The sequence below is a fragment of the Silene latifolia genome, chromosome Y (genome assembly GCF_048544455.1).
Source record: "Silene latifolia isolate original U9 population chromosome Y, ASM4854445v1, whole genome shotgun sequence".
Classification (NCBI taxonomy): domain Eukaryota; kingdom Viridiplantae; phylum Streptophyta; class Magnoliopsida; order Caryophyllales; family Caryophyllaceae; genus Silene; species Silene latifolia.
The window spans coordinates 90,844,027-90,863,584 of NC_133538.1; the positions used below are offsets into that span (position 1 = coordinate 90,844,027).

A 19,558-nucleotide genomic window follows, 5' to 3' on the forward strand; every position below is an offset into this window, starting at 1 on the left:
ATTTTTCCTAGGAGGCAAGATTCGCATATACCATATGATTGAAAATCAAATGGTTTAATAACATGAGTGGAAACTAATCTTTTGATGCGATTCTCGTTGATATGACCCAATCGACAATGCCAAATGTATGATTCTTTTGGATCACTTGTTTTGAGTTTCTTCGATTGTATATTATAGATATATTTACTTGGATTAGAAGTTTCTAGAACATAAATGCCATTAATAGAAGAGCCTCGACCTATGACCAAATCATTTCTTGAAATAAAACAATAATTGTTTTCAATGGCAAAATTAAAACCCTCTATGTCTAACATAGCAATTGAAATAATTTTCTTAGAAAGAGAAGGTGCATAAAAACAATTATGCAAATACAACTCAAATCCATTTGCTAAAACAAGCACATAAGTTCCCTTGGATGTAACCGCTACCCTAGCTCCATTCCTAAGACGGAGATCAACATTGCCCTTGCTCAACTTTTCCACGTTTCTTAGCCCTTGTAAATGATTACAAAGATGAGAACCGCAACCGGTATCTAATACCCACGTTGTGGCGGAAGTAAAATTTACATCAATAACATAAATTTCAGAAGGAATTTTACCAAGTGGAATAACAAGTCCATCCCTAATATTTCCCATATATATGGGGCAACTCGTCATCCAATGTCCCATGCCATGACAATAATGACATTCATCATCAACTTTGGCTCTTTTGGTAGTCCCACTAGCCATCTTTTTTCCATTGTTGAATCTTCTACCTTTCTTTACCTTCCTTTTGAACCACTTTCCTTTAGTTGCAAGAGCTTGCTTGCTAGAACTCTCACTAGTTTTGGCATCCCATTCTTCCAAAGATAAGGATCTCATAGATTTAGCGAGATGGTCTTCCTGAGACACATTCACAAAAGATATAGTCATAGTAGGAGGTATGGTGGAAGTAATGAAATTAAGGTTTCCATCGGAACTGATCCCAAAATGAAGCCCTCTAGTAGTATCCAGATTGTAGTTGGAGCAAATATCGTCAAATAAGTTATGACAAGACGCAATGGTAATAGGTGTAGTTGCATTAGTAGGATCCATTGCGATATATAAACTACAAACATGGAGGTAAAGGAAATATTAACATTTGTCATTTGATCAAACTTGCCAACATTTTTAAACAAGTTTTAAACATTTATATAGTGACCTCCACCCAACTATTATAAATGATCCCGAGATCCAAATTCATATTAACTCAGGCACGGTGACCCGATTAATCCCTTATCAATAACTCTTTAATCGATTCTTCTTCTAGAACTCTCGGTCGATAAAATTACTCTAATATTTATCTTTAGCCCGGAACACATGCGACTACGGTCATGAATACTTCCGTTGAGCTCAATCCAAATTTCGATGCAATAACTTTTTACTACCCACTTACCTAACGTAACAAGTTTAGCACCCCGGTGAGTGGAGCCTACTTCGTTATGAAATTGGGCTTCATGGTTTCTACTATTTGGTAAGGCTAATTCTCAATTATTATTTAGTGAGAGGTCTTGTCAATTTATTATCTATCATGTTTTGGGTGAACTAAGGCGGTGAACTACGATAATTATAATCGACACGGTCGATGGCTCGATAAAATAAAATGCATGTTTAGTTATGGCGATTTAGCGATGCATGAAAACATATAAATAAATGCAAAACATAAAACATAAAATCCTAGTATGGCCTTCCTAAAATGAAAAAATAATTAACTATTACAAATTCGGAAACCAACTCCATTGGTCCCTTGAACTTCATTTGGCATGCATTCCAAGGCAACACCGTCTTGTCGGAACGCCTTTCCTAATGGCACCGTCTTCAAGGATCTCCGCAATTACCAGTAATAATTAAAAATTACATAATTTTCTATCATACATTTGTAATAAAAATAAATCTATTAAATTACAAAACGGTGATACTAGATCACAATAATTACAACCAAATCGATCTTCCCATACATTCCGGATAATAACAATTAAAACTAAGGCCATACTAAGTAAAATTACATAATTCAAAAATTATATAAATTAAAAAATATGACAATCATAAATAAAATGCAGCATTAAAATATGTATGAACATGCTTAATTTTATGCCAAATCGCCTTTAAAGAGCTAATATCGTATATTTTCCTCGGTTTTATGGATTTGAATGATTATTAACTATTAAAATCATGAAACATTTCATAAATCACATTTATGTTCAAGTTAATTACCCTAACCTTTTAGGACTCAAAATTTAGTCTTCACAAAAATTCCGACAATAATTCAACTTGAATTTCTAATATTGTTCATTTGGACTCAAAATATATATAAAAACTTCAAATTAAATTTAAATAATTCAAATAATTTGAAATTTTAACTCTTGAACATTATGGAATAATTCCATGACATTCATAATATTCAAAACATAGGTTAAAAATTTCGAAAATCGTTCAAGAAAAAAACATCGTTGCGGTTTATCGAATTTGGCAAATAAAATCATTAAAGCATAAGAAAAAAAATTTAATCAACTTTTCACTTTTAGATATGAAAAGTAGGATAAATAAGCAACAATGGACGTTTTTCTTAAGTCATGAAATATGTTTTAGCATTATAGGCTAATATAAGTCACTATTTAGTGAATTTTTACTCAGAAATTCATAAATCATGCAAAAGGAGTTCAATCCATCTAAAATTTTTACACACACTGAGTAAAAATGCATGTGCCAACATATAAAATTTTTATGACCAGATTCGAAATTTAACTCATATTAACCTAATAACCCATTTAAATTAAACTTTAACATATAAAATTCATATTTTATGCAAAATGACTTTATTTTACACAAAATTTAATATTCAACCAGTAGATTATATTTCTGAAATAATATCCAAAATTCACTGAAAAATTTGAAGTTTAACTATTTTTTTTCGTCCAAAATTGACAATTTTCTCATAAAAATCACATTTTAATGCCAATAATATATATAATGAACAATAAAATCCATAAATCATCCCATATGACCTAAAATCTATTTAGGACCAGAAACTTTTAACATGAAAAATTATTTCGTGAATTATCTTCATAAATCCAAAATAACAAGTTTTATTTGTTAACTAATTAACTCGGAAAAACAAACCCGATTTTGCATGCAACAACCTTGTGCTCTGATACCACTTGTTGGGATTCATTAATCTCATTACTTAACATATTGAATATGTGAAAAATTAATTTAGTCATAAAATTAATTTAAGATCTTATGCATGCAAAACAAATACAAGAGTAAGAAGAAAAACGGTTCCTTGCATTTGATATTTCGGATATATGGGCACTAGTAAGGTCACCTACCTTATTACTTACTTCTATTGAGCTTTCCTTATGGTTGAACAAGATTCAAGTATAGAATCTCTCCATAAACATTATTCCAAGATAATACCCTTAATAGTTTAAATTAATATGAGACTAGTATTAATAAAAACTACCTTAAAAATTGACACAAAATAATTGTATTATGCTCTTGAATATTTCGGTCAAGAGGGAGGATTTTTTAGCTCTCCTTGTTCTCTCAAAATGTAGAGTAAAAGGAACCACTAGTAAAAATATAACATGTATCTTTTTACAACTTATAGAATGAATAAAAATGTAAGAGAAAAACTCTTCTTTTTCTCTTTGGGAAACCGGGTAGCATGGGAGGAGAGGAGCCAATGCATGAGGTTGTTTTCTTCCCAAGAATAATAGGTTTGCATGGCTATGAAATAGGTCATCATTGTTTTTCTTTAGAATAAATAAATTAGACAACACAAACCTAATACTCCCTCCATAAAACCGGTTATTACCCATAAAATGGAGGTCCATTTTATTTTTGTCATTTGTCAATTGTGACATATGTGACATGTTACTTGACATGTTACATTATAATGTATTTTTAACATATTAAAAATCATCATATAATTAAATATGTCACATACAAAAATAATTAGTAATTCATAATTACTTGTACCAAAATGGGTCATATAATTATAACCTACAACAACTTGTATTTATAATAAATTTTTCATTCTATTTTTAATTGTTACATAAACAATAAATTAATCTAAGTAATAAAACAATTCGATTACTTAGAGTGAATCTTATTTAATCAAATTACAATAAGACACGTAATTTTACTCACAAAATCACTCGTCAATTTTATGGAATTTAATTAACCCGTATCAGCATACGATTAACTAAATAATCAATTAAGAGCATTACCCTATAGGTATGACCTTAGCGGATCAACTGGTCACCACCGTCGTGCATTTACGAATGTCAAACTCTAGTCAGCCAATCATTACCGATATGTGTGGACCAGTTGACTAAGAAGTATTACTTTCCCTCATGTATTGTTAATATGAGATTTAAACATGTGATCTCAATATGATCAACAATGTGATCGCATTATTGTCAGGGACACTCCAACAATTTTATCATTTTATTATTTTATCCTTTTATCTTTTCATTTTAACAATAAATGGACCGTGTTAAGCACCTTAACCCGAGCTTGGTAAATGGTTGTTTAATTTCCATTTTAACATGAAAATCAACTTAAATCCAACTCGACATCAATTGCTTGATACTCGGATAAACAACCGACATAGCAAACTCTCAAATGTTATATTACTTTTGGATGCACATTCATGCATTTAACCCATTTTATCAATTTTTGCACTAGCAACCACGATCGATCAGTATAGGCCGTTAACGATAGCGGGATTCGGTGTCCAATTAAAGGGCTTCCCAATACGTACCCTCACCGCTTACTCAGACCCTTTGGATTGTGGACTACCTTATCCATGGCAACTAGAGTCATTCTAGACATAGAATGCTAAAGGGGGACGAGTCCTTATCTTTAGTGTCTGTGTCAAGCACTGCTTCATGATGGTTTGACTAAGGTATAAAGTGGATCTCGAACGGTGTCCAAGCACTCCACATTTGCTTGGTGGTGACTCCGAAAGTCGTTACATCCTCTCGAGACCTTCACCGAGACGAAACAATCCGATCTAAAGCAATCCGGTCAAAAGCATTTATACGTCACCAAACGTGGCTTTTGAGACCACCGTTACGTCCATATGTCGGCGTGCGGGTGGCCTATGTCTACAAGTGTGTACTCTAAAAAATGAAGGGGGGGGGGGGGCTGGGAATTAGTGACAGCTACTTCTGGAATATTCCAGCAATAAGGAAACTGTTATGGTTGGTCTATTTTTGTCCTGAGAGGGTTTGGGTGAATCGGCTCAACCAGGTTTACTTAAAAGGGGATCTGTGGACTGAGTACCAGCCCAGTGGAGATATGAGCTGGGGTTGGAAACATGTTTGTAGAGTTCGAGATCAATTGGCACCTGGGTATGTAGATGGACAGTAGATGTTGGATACGAAGGGGTACATAGTTGGTAGTGGCTATAAATTGTTGAAGCAGAAGTTTGAAATTGTTCCTTGGCATAAATTCATTTGGCATAATTAGGGTCTTCCCAAGCATCAATTTATTGGCTGGGTGATTGCGAGGAAAGCACTGCAGCTTAAAGACAGATTGTTTTCATTAGGTATTGCTCCTGATGAAGTTTGCCTGATTTTTGGAAGAGAGTCTGAGAGCTATGAACATCTTTTTCAGACTTGTGAGTATAGCAGGATAATGTTAGATGGGATGGCCAGGCTATGCCATATGATTTTTCCTTACTCAGAGATGCTGGAATGGTTGCGGGATGACAATGTTCATAGTTGAAGAAGGGTGTGCTCTTGTGTATAACAACCCGACCTATCACGGTCATAAATCAACCCCAATAAGATGGGATGTACACCTTTGGGTGTATTATTTGTCCTCACTTAAGCCCAAAAGCACAAGGCCTTGTTACTAAGTAGTGGGTGGAATCCCTTATAAACATATCACAAGCTCCATATTTTCCCGATGTGGGACAACATCCTTCTCATAGTCTTGGGGTGTTACAAACTCCCCCACTTAAAGAACACAACGTCCTCGTTGTGCCTCAAACTTGACTGCAACCAAGCCCGAAATCCACCCCCGCTAGATGGGTGACCCGAGTACTCCTGACCACAAGCTCACCACACGGTCGCAGGGTTGCTCTGATACCATTTATAACAACCCGACCCATCACGGTCGTAGCACAACCCTAAGATGGGATGTGCATCTTTGGGCCTATTATTTTTCCTCACTTAAGTCCAAAAGCACAAGGCCTTGTTACTAAGTGGTGGATGGAATCCCTTATAAACATATCACAAGCTCCATATTTTCCCGATGTGGGAGGACATGCTTCTCATACTCTTGGGGTGTTATATTGTGCGTTATCTTGGAAGAATATTATCACATCTAGATGTAGAGGAATAAGGCTCGGGTTGAAGGATGTTTGCTGAGGCCTGAGTGTGGACATGGGCCACCTATAAGCCAGTCTATGGACATGGGTCACCTGCACGCCAAGCCAATCTTTGGACGTATAGAGGTCTTGAAAGCCATGTTTGGAGGCGTAGAAATGCTTTCGACCGGATCACTTTAGATCGGTCAATTTCGTCGCGGTTAAATTCTCGAAACGATGCAGAGATATTCGGAGTTGCCACCAAGCAATTATAGGACACTTAGGAACCGTTCGAATCCACTTTATACCATGGTCAATCAAGGCAAAAAGCAGTGCTTGACATAGGTACTAAAGATAAGGACTTGTCCCCCTTTAGCATACTATCGCTAGAATGACTCTCGTTACCATGGATAAGGCCATCCACTATCCAAAGGTTCTGAGTAAGGGGTGAGGGTACGTATTGGGAAGCTCTTTAATCGAACACCCAATCTCGCCCGCGTAAGCGGCCTCTACTTATCGATCGTGGCTGCTAAGTGTAAAAGTTGATAAAACGGTAAATGCATGAATGCGCATCCAAAAGTTTAACGTAACAGGTGAAAGTTTTCTAAGTCGGTTTGTTTATCCAAATATCAAGTAATCGGTGTCGAATTGGATTTGGATTGATTTGCATGCTAAAACGGAAATTAAACATCCATTTACCAAGTTCGAATTATGGTACTTAACACGATCCATTTATTTGGAAAAGAAGTGTGTTTAAATGATAAAGTGTAAAACGTAAACTTGTCAATCTAATCCGTCATGTATTCGGGTTAACCGAAGTCGGGATCATCCTAGACAAGTGATAAAAATGAGGCAGAACAACATTAAGCAGCCCCATAGGGGCGCGAGCCATAGGGCGAGGCAAATGGGCGTCCTCTGGTTTTATAAAAAGGTTGTTAAATCCGATTTAAAAGGTTGCTAAGAAGGTCTTTTGAAACCGTATTTGTGATGAATATTTGTAAATGTTGTTTGCATGACTCGGAATGATTACCGTTATATTGGTAATATTCGTCATCGGATTCATATTTGCAAGCTTGGAAAGTATAGTTTACAAATAAAAATGTAAAATGTGTGTGCTTAACGTTCTATCACCGTACTCGAATTAAATCGACATGGTATTTATTTTAACCAAGGGTGATATCCATTATGGTCAAGACAAGGATGAAAATAAAATAATACAAAATTAAGAGAAATGTTGGAGATGAACTAAATATGTTAAGTTCATTTATTTGTAATTAGCCAATATTTATCTTCGTCTCGGATTAAACTGACATGGTATAAAGAACCAAGGATGATTATCCATGTATCACTAATATGATTTTTTTCAAATGTAAACAAGTGAAAAAAATGGTAAATTAAAGAAAAAGGTCATTAAATAACCATGAATTTGTTATTAATCAACAAATCTCATCGAAACACGGAATAAATCGCCATGGTATAATTTAACCAAGGATGATTTTCGGAGGTAGTTAACACACTTGTCATAAAAATGAATTAAAATTGCAAAAACCGTAAAAGGAAATAATTCAAAATAAAAGGAAAATTTTGTGAAAGACGAACTCAAAAACATTTGAGTCTCACCCGAGAAGCCACAAGAGTCGCGAGTCTCTTTGCATAGCAAAGAGCTTATGTCTCAAGCCAAAACTCGGTTTTGGCTCAATCTTTCCAAGTTTTGAATTGTGTTATGCATTTTCATGCATATAAACTTTTAAAAAACAGTAAAGACAAGAAATAAGTGAAATATTTACACCCTTAAACATACATGTTATCATGTTTGCGAGGTAGACGACTATTGAGACGGTTTTCTTGTTATGCGACTACTCGGGATCAAAGATTTTTAAAAGAGTGCCTTAAAAAAGGATTTTGTTTCCAAAATATGTTGAAAATATGTTGTTTGAAAACATGTTGATTAATGTTGAGTTGGTCGAATGTGTCGGTCGAATGCACGGCGATAGTAGCAAACAAAATGTGTAAGGCTTGTGTTTTCAATCGGTAGGTCGAAAACACGTGTCGATTTTTTGACTTAATAAGTCGAAAGGCCTGGAATTTTAAGGGAGAAGGAGGGGTCAGAGGCATAAGGAGGTGCGAGCCACCTAGTGCTACAGTGGGGTATCCTGTCCTTTTCAATTTGGACGTGGCCTTTGCTCTATCTATTCAAATAGGATGTCATGTAATAATATGGTCATCTAATATGATGGTATTTGGGTGTTATTTGGGTAGGTATTTTGTGTGCTCGACACGGTTTTGACCTGTGTTGAGTCGAGATTTGAATTTTGAGTCGGTTTTTGGCCCGGTGTCGATTTTGACTATAATTAGTGTCATTTTAATGCAAATGGCATGATAAAAGCATTTATGGCATTATTTTTTCATTCAATACTCGAGTTGTGGGTTTCTAAGTCGGTTTTGGGTCCGAAGACGGGTTTTACTCTAAATAGTGTTGTTTTAATGCAAATGAAGTTAGAAAACCGTTTTTGAAATCATTTTTCATATCCGAGTAATGCATTAAACCGTCTCATGTATAGCCAATCCACGCAATCATGTCAAAAGATGTTGTAGTCTGATCATGATCGGGTGTTTTTTGGAAGGTGCAGATACTTGGTATCTACACCGAGCTTGTATGGGATCACATAAGACGTGAGCTAAAATTCAATATTTCTACTCGTTTTAATGTTAATCTTGTTGGGCCAGATTTATTATGGTTGAGTAGTTTAATATTTGATTTCTAAACCCTTTACTTTTGTTTTGGGCATTTTGAAATTGTATTAGTATGTGGAAAATGTATTAGCTTGAAATAGTTGTTTTGTTCTTAATGGAAACTCACATTTCATCAAAAAAAAAACACTAAGTCCAAGAGGATACAAACAAGTCACCTCCAAGTGGTGTCAAACTAGCTACTTTTGTCCACAATCACTAAATACTTTCGTCAAGGGCGATCGGATGGGATGGAAGGATGATCCATATTATGTTACTGGCATATGACATGACAAGTCTCGAATTCTTCATAAGAGGAAAGGTCAAGGATCAACCCTTTCCCAACAAGGTGGCATAACAAAAGATTTTCGGGAATGAAGTGCTCAAGTCATTATACAAAAGTGGATTTGACTAGCATTTAAAATTTGACCTCATTCAGCTTTAACATTCAAAACTTGAGATGGGGTTTGTCCCACGCGAGTTAGTGTCCTTTGTTTTCGCCAATCGCTTATTAGGGAACCAGTTAACCTCTAGACAATAGATTTTCGGGATGATAGTTACTCTTGTCTTTGGTCAAGAATGAATTCATGACCATTATAGGGGCCCAATTCAATGGATTCCCAGGAAAGGCATCGAAGTGGTACGCCTCCATCAAAACGACTTACTTTCATAGAAATTCAATATTTCAAAACAATTTGAGGTTTTGTTGGTAATTATAATGATTCCACAACACAAACTCTTTAAAATGAGGACTTCAAACTTATTCATAGAAATGTAATTTTGGGTTGCCAAACCACCAAGTCAATCAAGGTCACCTAGAAAAGTTAACCAAGTGCCTATCACATCATAGGGTTAGATAGGTGACTCACATGGAAACCCTTGACTAGGCCTTAGTTCATGGGTCAAATTTTTCAAAGTTTTTTCAAATTTTTATGGTTTTGAATGTAAATTCCCATCCCCACACTTATTTTGGACATTGTCCTCATTTTACAATTAGGAATTGAAAATGAAAAGAAAGAACACATTTTTGTATTTTAAAAATATGGTATTATTGAAAAATAAAGAACAAGTTTATGGGTTTTCAATTTTTGAAAAGTAAGAACATATTTTTGTGTTTTTGAATAAGCCAATTGAATTACAAATGCAAATGCAATGCATGAATGAATGAAAGAATGGATGAATGGATTGATACATGGTCTAATGCAACTACTTGTTATATAGTACAAGTGATGCAACTAATCTAGACTAAGCTAAGTGATGCATGCTTTCGATTAAGCTGGAGAGCTAATTTGAATTAACTCGGAGTGCTTGTGTTGAAACTTCCTCAAACTAAACACAACACTATTTCTAGTGCAAAAATAGGGAAGTTTTACCACAAGGCCATGCATGTAAATATGCAATGTTGATTGTCATTTTGGGTGTTCTTTGGTGGAAGAAAAAAGGATAATCACTCCCATATGACTGAGGTATGAGTCCCTTGACAGGGCTAGGACTCAAAACTACAAACATCTAAGAGAGTCCAAAATCACTCTCACATGATATGAATTATACTAAAATGAAATATTGTTATAAAATTGGTCGTGATCCCTCGTGAGGGTTTAGTTTTCAGTACTTGTAGTTAGGAACACCTAGACCAAAACACAATTTATAACTTCACAAACAACTCTACAATTAGTAAAGAGTCAAGTAAAGGTCGGATCCCAAGGGACGGGAATTTAGATGAGATTTCTATTGCAACTAGTAATGTCTAAGGGTGTCACAATTGGAGTTTGAAGTAGAAGATCACTAAACTAAATAGCAATGAAAGTAAACAAGCAAGATGAATTAAAAGGGGTGTAAAAAATTGATAAAAAGCACTAGGGTATCATGGGGTCATAGGGGATTCATCGGAATTGATCATACAAACATATTCTCAAGTTATAAGCAAGCAATTATTGTTGTGATGGATCGAGTTGGTTTATTCCTTACAATCCTAGGAAAGTTTGGGTCCCGGAGCCGAATCGATTAGATTGTACAACACCTACAAGTCGACTTAATCTTCCCTACTCAACAATATGCATGGTCTAATCAGACTCGAGTTGGTTTATGTCTTACAAGTCTCATTGAAAAGATAGGTGATGGGTAAAAAATGCAAGTATTCATAGGCTCACATTTCATCAAACATAACATGTGCATAAGTTGAGATCACAACAAGCAAGCAAATAAACTATGAAAGCATATTAATTTAAGCATGAATCATTCTCCATGTTGGTTTCCCTTAATTACCCATTAACCCTAGCTAAGGAAACTACTCACTCATTATCATGTTGAGCATTCTAGCAAGGTTGTCAATCATACCAACATAGTAAAACATGATGAATAAATGAAAGTGATTAACAATAATTAAAAAGGGATTAAGAGAATTATACCTACTAATGATTCCAATAATAAAGCAAAGAATAAAAGAAGTACTTCATGCTTGATTGGAAGGTTGTCAATCTCCCAATAATAACCCAAATAATCTTCAATTACCCAAAATAAAGGATGAACAAGAGAGAGATTAAGGAAATAAAACTTGTATTAAAACTTGATTGAATGCTGATTACAAAATTAAAGAGAGATTTGATTGATATTAACTACACTAAAGATTGCTAAGAAGAACATGCTCTTCTAATTAGACTAATGGGGTATTTATAGTGGGGATTAGGTACATAAATTAGGGTATAATAAGGGCTTAAATGACGATTAAGTCCTTGAGGAATCGCCGGTCTCTAGGGAGACTCCGGTCTTTTTTTTGCCGGTCTTAGAAAAAGATGTGCATCCTTTCTTGAAGCTTGTAGAAGACGAAAGTACTGTCTGGGAATCCGGGCGTCTTTGGCACGGGACGGGCGGATTTGGGAGCTTCTGGACGGGCGTCCAGAGGGTGAAGACGGGCGTCCTGTGGAGGTTTTGCTCGGGCGTCTTGTGGAGGAAGACGCTCGGATTGTGGGTAAGGGACGGGCGTCTTCACGGCAATCCGCACGGATTGTCAAACAGTCTCATTCCTTCTTCTTTTCTTCCTTTTTCTTCATAAACTCCTTGAGCATTTCTTCGGGGATGCAAGGATATTTACTCATCATTGCCCATATATGTACAAAGGCCTTCTAATCTTGTCTCTCCATGATGCTTGGTCATTGAATTCAATCAATTTAGACTCATTTTGCCATGAAAATGCAATGTTTGCACTCCTTTCCTACCAAGGACAAATAACCTAAAAGAATATGCAAAACAAAGAACTAAAGACAATAAATGACCTAAATATGCACTAAAAAGTATGGGAACAAGGCTAATTCAGGGACTAAATATGCTCTAATTATGGTCACATCAAATATCCCCAAACCGAACCTTTGCTCGTCCTGAGTAAAGAGGTGACAAAGACTAGGACCATTATTTAAACTAACCTAATAACATAGCCGATATGAGGCAATTAGCGGGTCTCACTTCACCCCTTCAACTCACAACAAGACAACCATGAGGTAGGATGCCTTCTTACAAGGCAAGGTGGGTCTTGCCAAAATGGCGACACATCCAAACATTAAGCACACAAAATCAAGTAATGGATGCATCTATCAAAGAATAGCCACTTTCCTCATCTAAGTAGTGGAAATTATCTACAAGGGAAGCAATTCAAGGGTACACACTCTTTCATAGATGCAATTTCTTCAAACTACTAAGCCTAGAAGGATACCAATAAATCACCTCCAAGTTGTGTCAAGCTAGGGTACCTTTGTCCTCAATCGTTAAATGCTTTTGTCAAGAATAGACTCCCTATGGTGTTAGAAACACTGGAGGATTGCGGAATTCCCCCTCTTGCCTAGACAAGAAGAAGGGTCGTCCCCTCTCTACCATGCACAAAAATGGATATGATGGATAAAGGGATCAATAGAATTTGAGTTTCATTTGGGAGTTTGCCTTGTTTTGCCCCCCAATTTCTTGTGGCATATAACATTTGAGAACACTTTCTTTTTGCCGTTTCTTTTGATTTTTGGCTTTTCAACACTTGACAACTTTTCAACTTTTTGCAATTCTTTTTGAACATTTTCAAAGTCACCCCATATGTAGTGAGGGTGCCTTATATTTAAAGCATTAGGAGTCTATTTTTGCTCCTCTTTTCATTTGATGCAATTTGCAAACTTTCTTTCACTTTTCATTTCATTGAACTCAAATCGATTTCTTTTTGTGCCCATTCCCTTTGATGACAAAAATGTGGTAGAACATGGATGATGGATGCATGCATGGTTTCAAGGGTCACCTTGGAATAAACGGTAGCCAAGGAGTTATCACACCACAAGGTACTCTTGACTAGGCCTTAATCCATGGGTCAAAGGATACTAGCATGACAAATCCTAGGGTGTTTTACAAGCAAATTAACAAGCAAAGTCTTAAGAAGAAAAAGCATCTACTAGGGCCTATATACACTTGTCAAGCTTCCCAATTAGACGGTTTCGCAAAATTTTTCTAACATGCAACTACATGTCATGATGAAACTAGCATATAAACATCCTAATGCAACTGATTCTACCAACTAATATGACATATAAACTAAATGCAAGTCCTAAGTTCACATTGTTATACCGCATCAATCAAAATAAAGCCACATAGTCATTAACATAAAGAGGAAAAAGGAGATTGGAAAGATCATACCATGCGGTCTTCAATATCCTCATGTCTCGGATGTGGTGTAGTTAATCAATGTGAACAAGGATAAAACAAACACAATATATACAATAATATATACATGACTACACTACAAAGAAATGAAGTTGTTTTTGGATTTTCAAATTTTTCAAATTTTTATGGTTTTTCGAAAATTTTGGATTTTTTTTTTTGGATTTTTGAATAAAAGTTAAGTTAGAATTCCCCATCCCCACACTAATATGGGCATTGTCTTCAATGGCCAAAATGATGGGAAATTATGCAAACATGATGCATGAATTCTACACTAAATGCAAGCTATACTAATCTACACTACATGATGCATGGGTTTTTGTTTATGACGGAGAGCGTAATTTAGATTACCTCCCGTTGCGTATGCATGTACTTCCCCAAACCGAGATAGATATTATTTCTAATGTCCTAAAGTTGGGGGTAGTTCATGCACACAAGATGCAATGCATGAAACTAAATTGTCATTTTGGATTTTCAAAAGTGGGAACAATGAAATAAGAACACCTCAATGGGGCCAAGGTGTTAGTCCTATATGTTGCTAGGACTCTCCAACCATGATCAAGATAAAATAAATAAAACAAGGACAGAAGTAGACAAACCTCAAGAGGGTAGGAGCCTCCAAAGCTTGCTAGTCTTCCACCATATCATCATTGTCATCATCTTCCTCAATAGAAGTGGACTCATCACCACTTCCCTCTTCACTTCCTTGCTCACTTCCTTCATCATCTTCTTCTTCTTCATTATCCTCTTCCTCTTCATTTACCTCTTCATCAATGCTTTCATCAACAACCTCATCACCGACAACCTCATCGTCACCCGGTGTCTCACCCCTAGATGCACTTGGAAAGAAGACTTCCCTATCCGCCCAACTAGGCAAAGGACATGATGGATCAAGTAGTGCTTGCTTAGCTAAATGAAGTAGGGGTGGATATTGGGCTAAGTATGCATCTTCCCGATCCTTATAAGCTTGTTTATGCATCTCTTGCATAAGTAGAGTCATGTAGTCATTGCTTGCTTCAACAACTTCGGGTTTGAACTCTTGGTACTTGAATGGATAGGGTGGTGTGACAATTGAGGAGGAGGGCATTTCAATTTCACCCCTTTGTTGACGGATGATGTATTCGGCTTATTTTGAGAGGGGAAGGAGGTAGTTTGTCTGATGGATAGTCAAACGACATATCTTGGAAGGCAAAATAAAAGATCTAGCATCATTGGTAAGCCCCCCATATTTGGTGTCAAGAGGGTTATGAGTGATCCATTTGTACTTGTTAATCATGGCATCCATGTCAATGAGATGACCCCCTTTTTTCACCACATACTTGCTATCCTTGTTGAAATTCGGATCAAAGTACTTAGCCAAAAGAGTGACTAGACCTCCATTTACAATAAAAGCGGTGCCTTGCTTTCCACAATCAACATTTAGCCATCTTTCCACCAAAAGCCTTATAGAATTGTAAGGCTTGGTGAATTCCCTTCCAATATTTAAGGTCGACTCTAGTAGAACACAATCGAGCTTGGTAAAGTGGTTAGTGTCTTTTCTTGCAATGATGGTATTCCCGATGACCTTGTGCCACACTCTAATGCCCGGATGTTGGACTAATAGAGCGCGACTAGCATGATAATTCTCAAATTTCCTCCCGGAAATCGCCTCCCAAAGAGGAGCGGGGTCATATTTTTCGGGCTTCTTGTAATAACTAGGTGAATCACTAAGACCTAATGCTTTACCCAATTCATCAAAGGTGATGCGCCTACTCACATTGGCAAGGCGGAACTCGATGTTTTCCCTAGTCTCTACCTTAGTCACTTTCAAATAACTCAAGAATTCTAAGGTAAGGGAGGGGTATGTCAATTCTCTTGTAGCAAACAATTTTCCCAACCCCATGGCTTCAAAGAAGGCTTTTGTTTGTTCAAAGACACCCAATTTGTTCAAGGAATCTTCATATATGAATTTGGTGGGCAGAAAGGATTTCCTAGCATACTTGGCAAATGTATCCCTATGGAGTTAGAAATGAATATTACCTCCGGATTGTTTGATAATTGAGCAATTTCCGGAGTTGTTGAAGTTGTTGCTTCCAAGGGAGGAATTTGTTGGTGAACTTCCAAGTTTGAACTAGCTACCAACATAGCCAATTAGGCTTTCTTTGCTTGAAGACATTTTTGTCTTGTTGAGAGTGCCTTTGCCTTAGGTGCCTTTGTTGATCCTTTTGTCCTTGTCATTGATGATTATACCAAGAAAAGGGTGAAAATCTTCAATGTCCAAGTATACCCAAATCGATTTTAAGATGAAAGGCTTTGCCTTTGTAATTTCAAAAATCGACTTAAAGGTTGAAGATTTTGGTGCTTGGTTTGATTTTTGTTGGAAGAGGAGTGATTAATTGTTGTTAAAAGGAAGTTTGGATTTGATTTTGTTGAGTTTGGTTGAGGAAATCTTGTTTTAGTGATGGAGAGGATGAGGGTTTTGAGTTATGGGGTTTATGGTTAGTGTTTTGAATGAATGAATGAAGAAATGAATGTGGGAAGGGGTATTTAAAACACCCGAAAATCTTGAAATTGCAGGGGAAGACGAGCGTCTTTCCTTTGGGACGCTCGGATTTTGCCTATTTTGGGTTCAGCATTCTCGCCTAAAGACGGGCGTCTTTCAGCTGGACGCTTGGATTCTTTGATTGCAGGACGAGCGTCTTCTGCTGAAGACGGACGGATTCTTAGACAACAAGCTTTCTTGTTTTTCACAGGCAAAAAGACGGGCGTCTTCCTACAACGACGGGCGGATTTCTGAAGACGAGCGTCTTCTCTACCAGGACGCTCGTATTCTTCGACAGTCCCAAAATTTCAAATTTTCAGTTAAAATGGACGGGCGGATTCCTGCAAAGACGGTCGGATTTCCTGGAGACGAGCGGATTCCCTTTGAAGACGCTCGGATTCTCCCTGTTTTACCCGGATTCGGTTCCATCCGTGTACTTGCATATCCCTTGTCATTTTTCATTCTTCAAATCCCGTGTTCTTCATTGTAGGGGCACTATTAAGGCATGAATAGCCTAGGCAATTGCTATCCCCACACTAAGCTAAAGCACTACACATCAATTAAATCATTAGTCCTTCCCTCACTTCTCTCAAAAATGATAATTATCTTGATCAAAGCATAAAAATCCAAAAATGACAAAAATGCAATGTAAGACTTAAAATGCAAGTTAGGGAGTTAGAAATATTTACAAATGGTGGTTTAGGGAGGACTCCACCAAACTCTCATCCTTAGTGAGATGTCATGGGGGCATGTCCAATGTGTTGTTGATGTTGCTCAACACCATGAAAAAGTAGTCAAAAGCTTGTTCATTATCATGATAAAGATCTTCAATAGACCTTTGCCCTTGTTATCCTTCATGTCGGTCTTGATCGATAGCATTACCAATATAGGGATTGAAAATCCCTTCAAACTCATCATCCCAAAGACCACAAACTTCATCTACTTGATCACTAAAGATCTCTTGAGTTGATAGAGATAACTCTCCCACTTTCTTGTCTTGGCCAATGAGGCCATCCTCTTCATTGCTTGACTTTGGTGAGCTTTTCAAGCTCTCTTTGTTACAATTCACTTGCTCTTTAAATGGAGCATCATCAATTTTCTTCTTCCATTGGAATTCCGACTTCTTCCTATCATCCTTCCGGCTATAATGATCAACCATAAAACATGGTTCATGCAAACGGGGAGCTCTCATAGTCTTGTCAAGATTGAAAGTTATGCTCTCATCTCCCACTTCTAGAGTGAGCTCTCCATGTTCACATTAATCACCGCACCCGCGGTGTGTAAGAAAGGTCTTCCTAGAATGATTGGAATGTTGGAGTCTTCTTCCATGTCAACAATGACAAAGTCCACCGGGATGAAAAATTTCCCAACTCTTACGTTAACATCTTCCCATATCCCTAATGGTGTCTTCATCGATCTATCGGCCATTTGGAGTGTGATATTGGTGCATTTAAGCTCACCCATCCCTAACCTTTTACTCACCGAGTATGCCATAACACTCACACTAGCCCCTAGATCACATAAGGCTTTGTTGGACGTGGTGTCGCCAATGGTACACGGTTTTGAGAAGCTTCCCGGATCTTTGAGTTTTGGAGGTGAACTCCCTTGTAGTATTGCACTACTCACCATAGTGAAGGCGATAGTCTCAAGCTTCCAGATCGACTTCTTCTTTGTGAGGATGTCTTCCATGTATTTTGCATAGGCCGGCACGTGATTGATTAATTCCGTGAAAGGAATTGAGACTTCCAAATTCTTCACTATCTCCATAAATTTTCCAAGTTGGTCATCAAATTTGGGCTTAGCTTGACGACTCGGAAAAGGAAGTCTAATCGCAATGGGCTCCTTCTCCTTGACCTTGTCTTCATTTTTCTTTGAAATTTCTTCTTTTGATGGTTCTCCATCCTTGGAGTTTTGCACAATTTCTTCTTTGTCACTAGCTTCTACAACTTCATCCTCAACTTCCTTCTTCGGTGCTTCATACCTTGTACCACTCCTCAAGTGAATGGCACTAACCGTTTCATGTCTTGGGGGATTACTTTGAGGTGGTAATTTCCCCTTTTGCCTTTGTGAGCTTGATGATTCTAGTTGAATCAATTGGGTTTCCAACATTTTGGTGTAAGCTAGGATGTTGTTGATGGTGATTTCCTTTGCTTTACTATCTTTTTGCTTTTGAGTGAAAAACTCTTGTTGATTCTTTTGCATTTGGAGGACCGCTTTTTGAACATCAAAACCTTGGTAATTTTGTTGATTGTATGGAGTTTGATTTTGGTAACCTTGGTTTTGGTTGTAAAAGGGTCTTTGATTTTGGTTTCTCATGGGAGGTGGGGTGTATGTTGGTTGAGGGTTTTGAACATTTTGGCTTTTGTATGAGAGATTTGGATGGAATTTTGTGTTTTCATTGTAATAGTTTGAATAAGTGGTACCACTCTTGTATGCTTGGAAAGCATTCACTTGTTCATTTGTTCCCCTACATTCACTTTGGTCATGTCCCAAAGTTCCACAATTCTCACATATCCCACTTAGGATTAATAAAGATGCCGTCATGGCATTAACATGATGCTTTGGTGATTTTGAGACTTCTTCAAGTCTAGCCATAGCCTTTTCAAACTTCAAATTGATGGTGTCAATGTGAGCACTAAGTTGAGCACCCAACTAAGTAATGGAGTCCACTTCATGCTTTCCTCCTCTAGTAGCCTTGCGAGGTCTATTATATTTTGAGTTATGGACCGCCATTTCCCCAATTTTGTTCCAAGTTTGATTGTCATCAACTTCGGTGAACATTCCATTTGATTCCATGTTGAGAATGTTTCTTGAATCTTCATAAAGACCGTTCCAAAATTGTTGTACCAAGAACCGCTCGCTAAGTCCATGATGAGGACATGAGCGACAAATTCCCTTGAATCGCTTCCAAGCTTCATACAAGGATTCTTCATCTCTTTGCTTAAAGCCCGTAATTTGAGCTCTTAGCATGTTAGTCTTTTCCGGTGGATAGAACTTTTTGTAGAAAGCTAGAGCCAACTTCTTCCAAGAATCAATTCCGAGAGTAGCCTTATCAAGGTCATTCAACCATTGTTTCGCGGTGCCAATTAGAGAAAAAGGAAATAAGACCCATCGAATTTGGTCTTGAGTTACACCGGTTTGAGAAATCGCATCACAATAGTCACAAAAGGTCTTCATATGAGAGTGAGGGTCTTCACTAGGCATCCCCCTAATTGGCTTCTTTCGACTAATTGGATAAATGCGGATTTGGCAATAAAATTTCCGGTTAGATGTTGTGGTGTG

At 37.1% G+C, this 19,558-nt stretch overlaps 1 non-coding gene across 1 annotated transcript; it reads left to right on the forward strand.

The window, feature by feature from the left end:
- Nucleotides 1-19,139: 19,139 nt before the first annotated feature.
- On the forward strand, nt 19,140-19,246 carry LOC141636472 (small nucleolar RNA R71). Its single transcript, XR_012541079.1, has one exon. It is a non-coding gene; the product is annotated as a small nucleolar RNA R71 (small nucleolar RNA).
- Nucleotides 19,247-19,558: the final 312 nt, after the last annotated feature.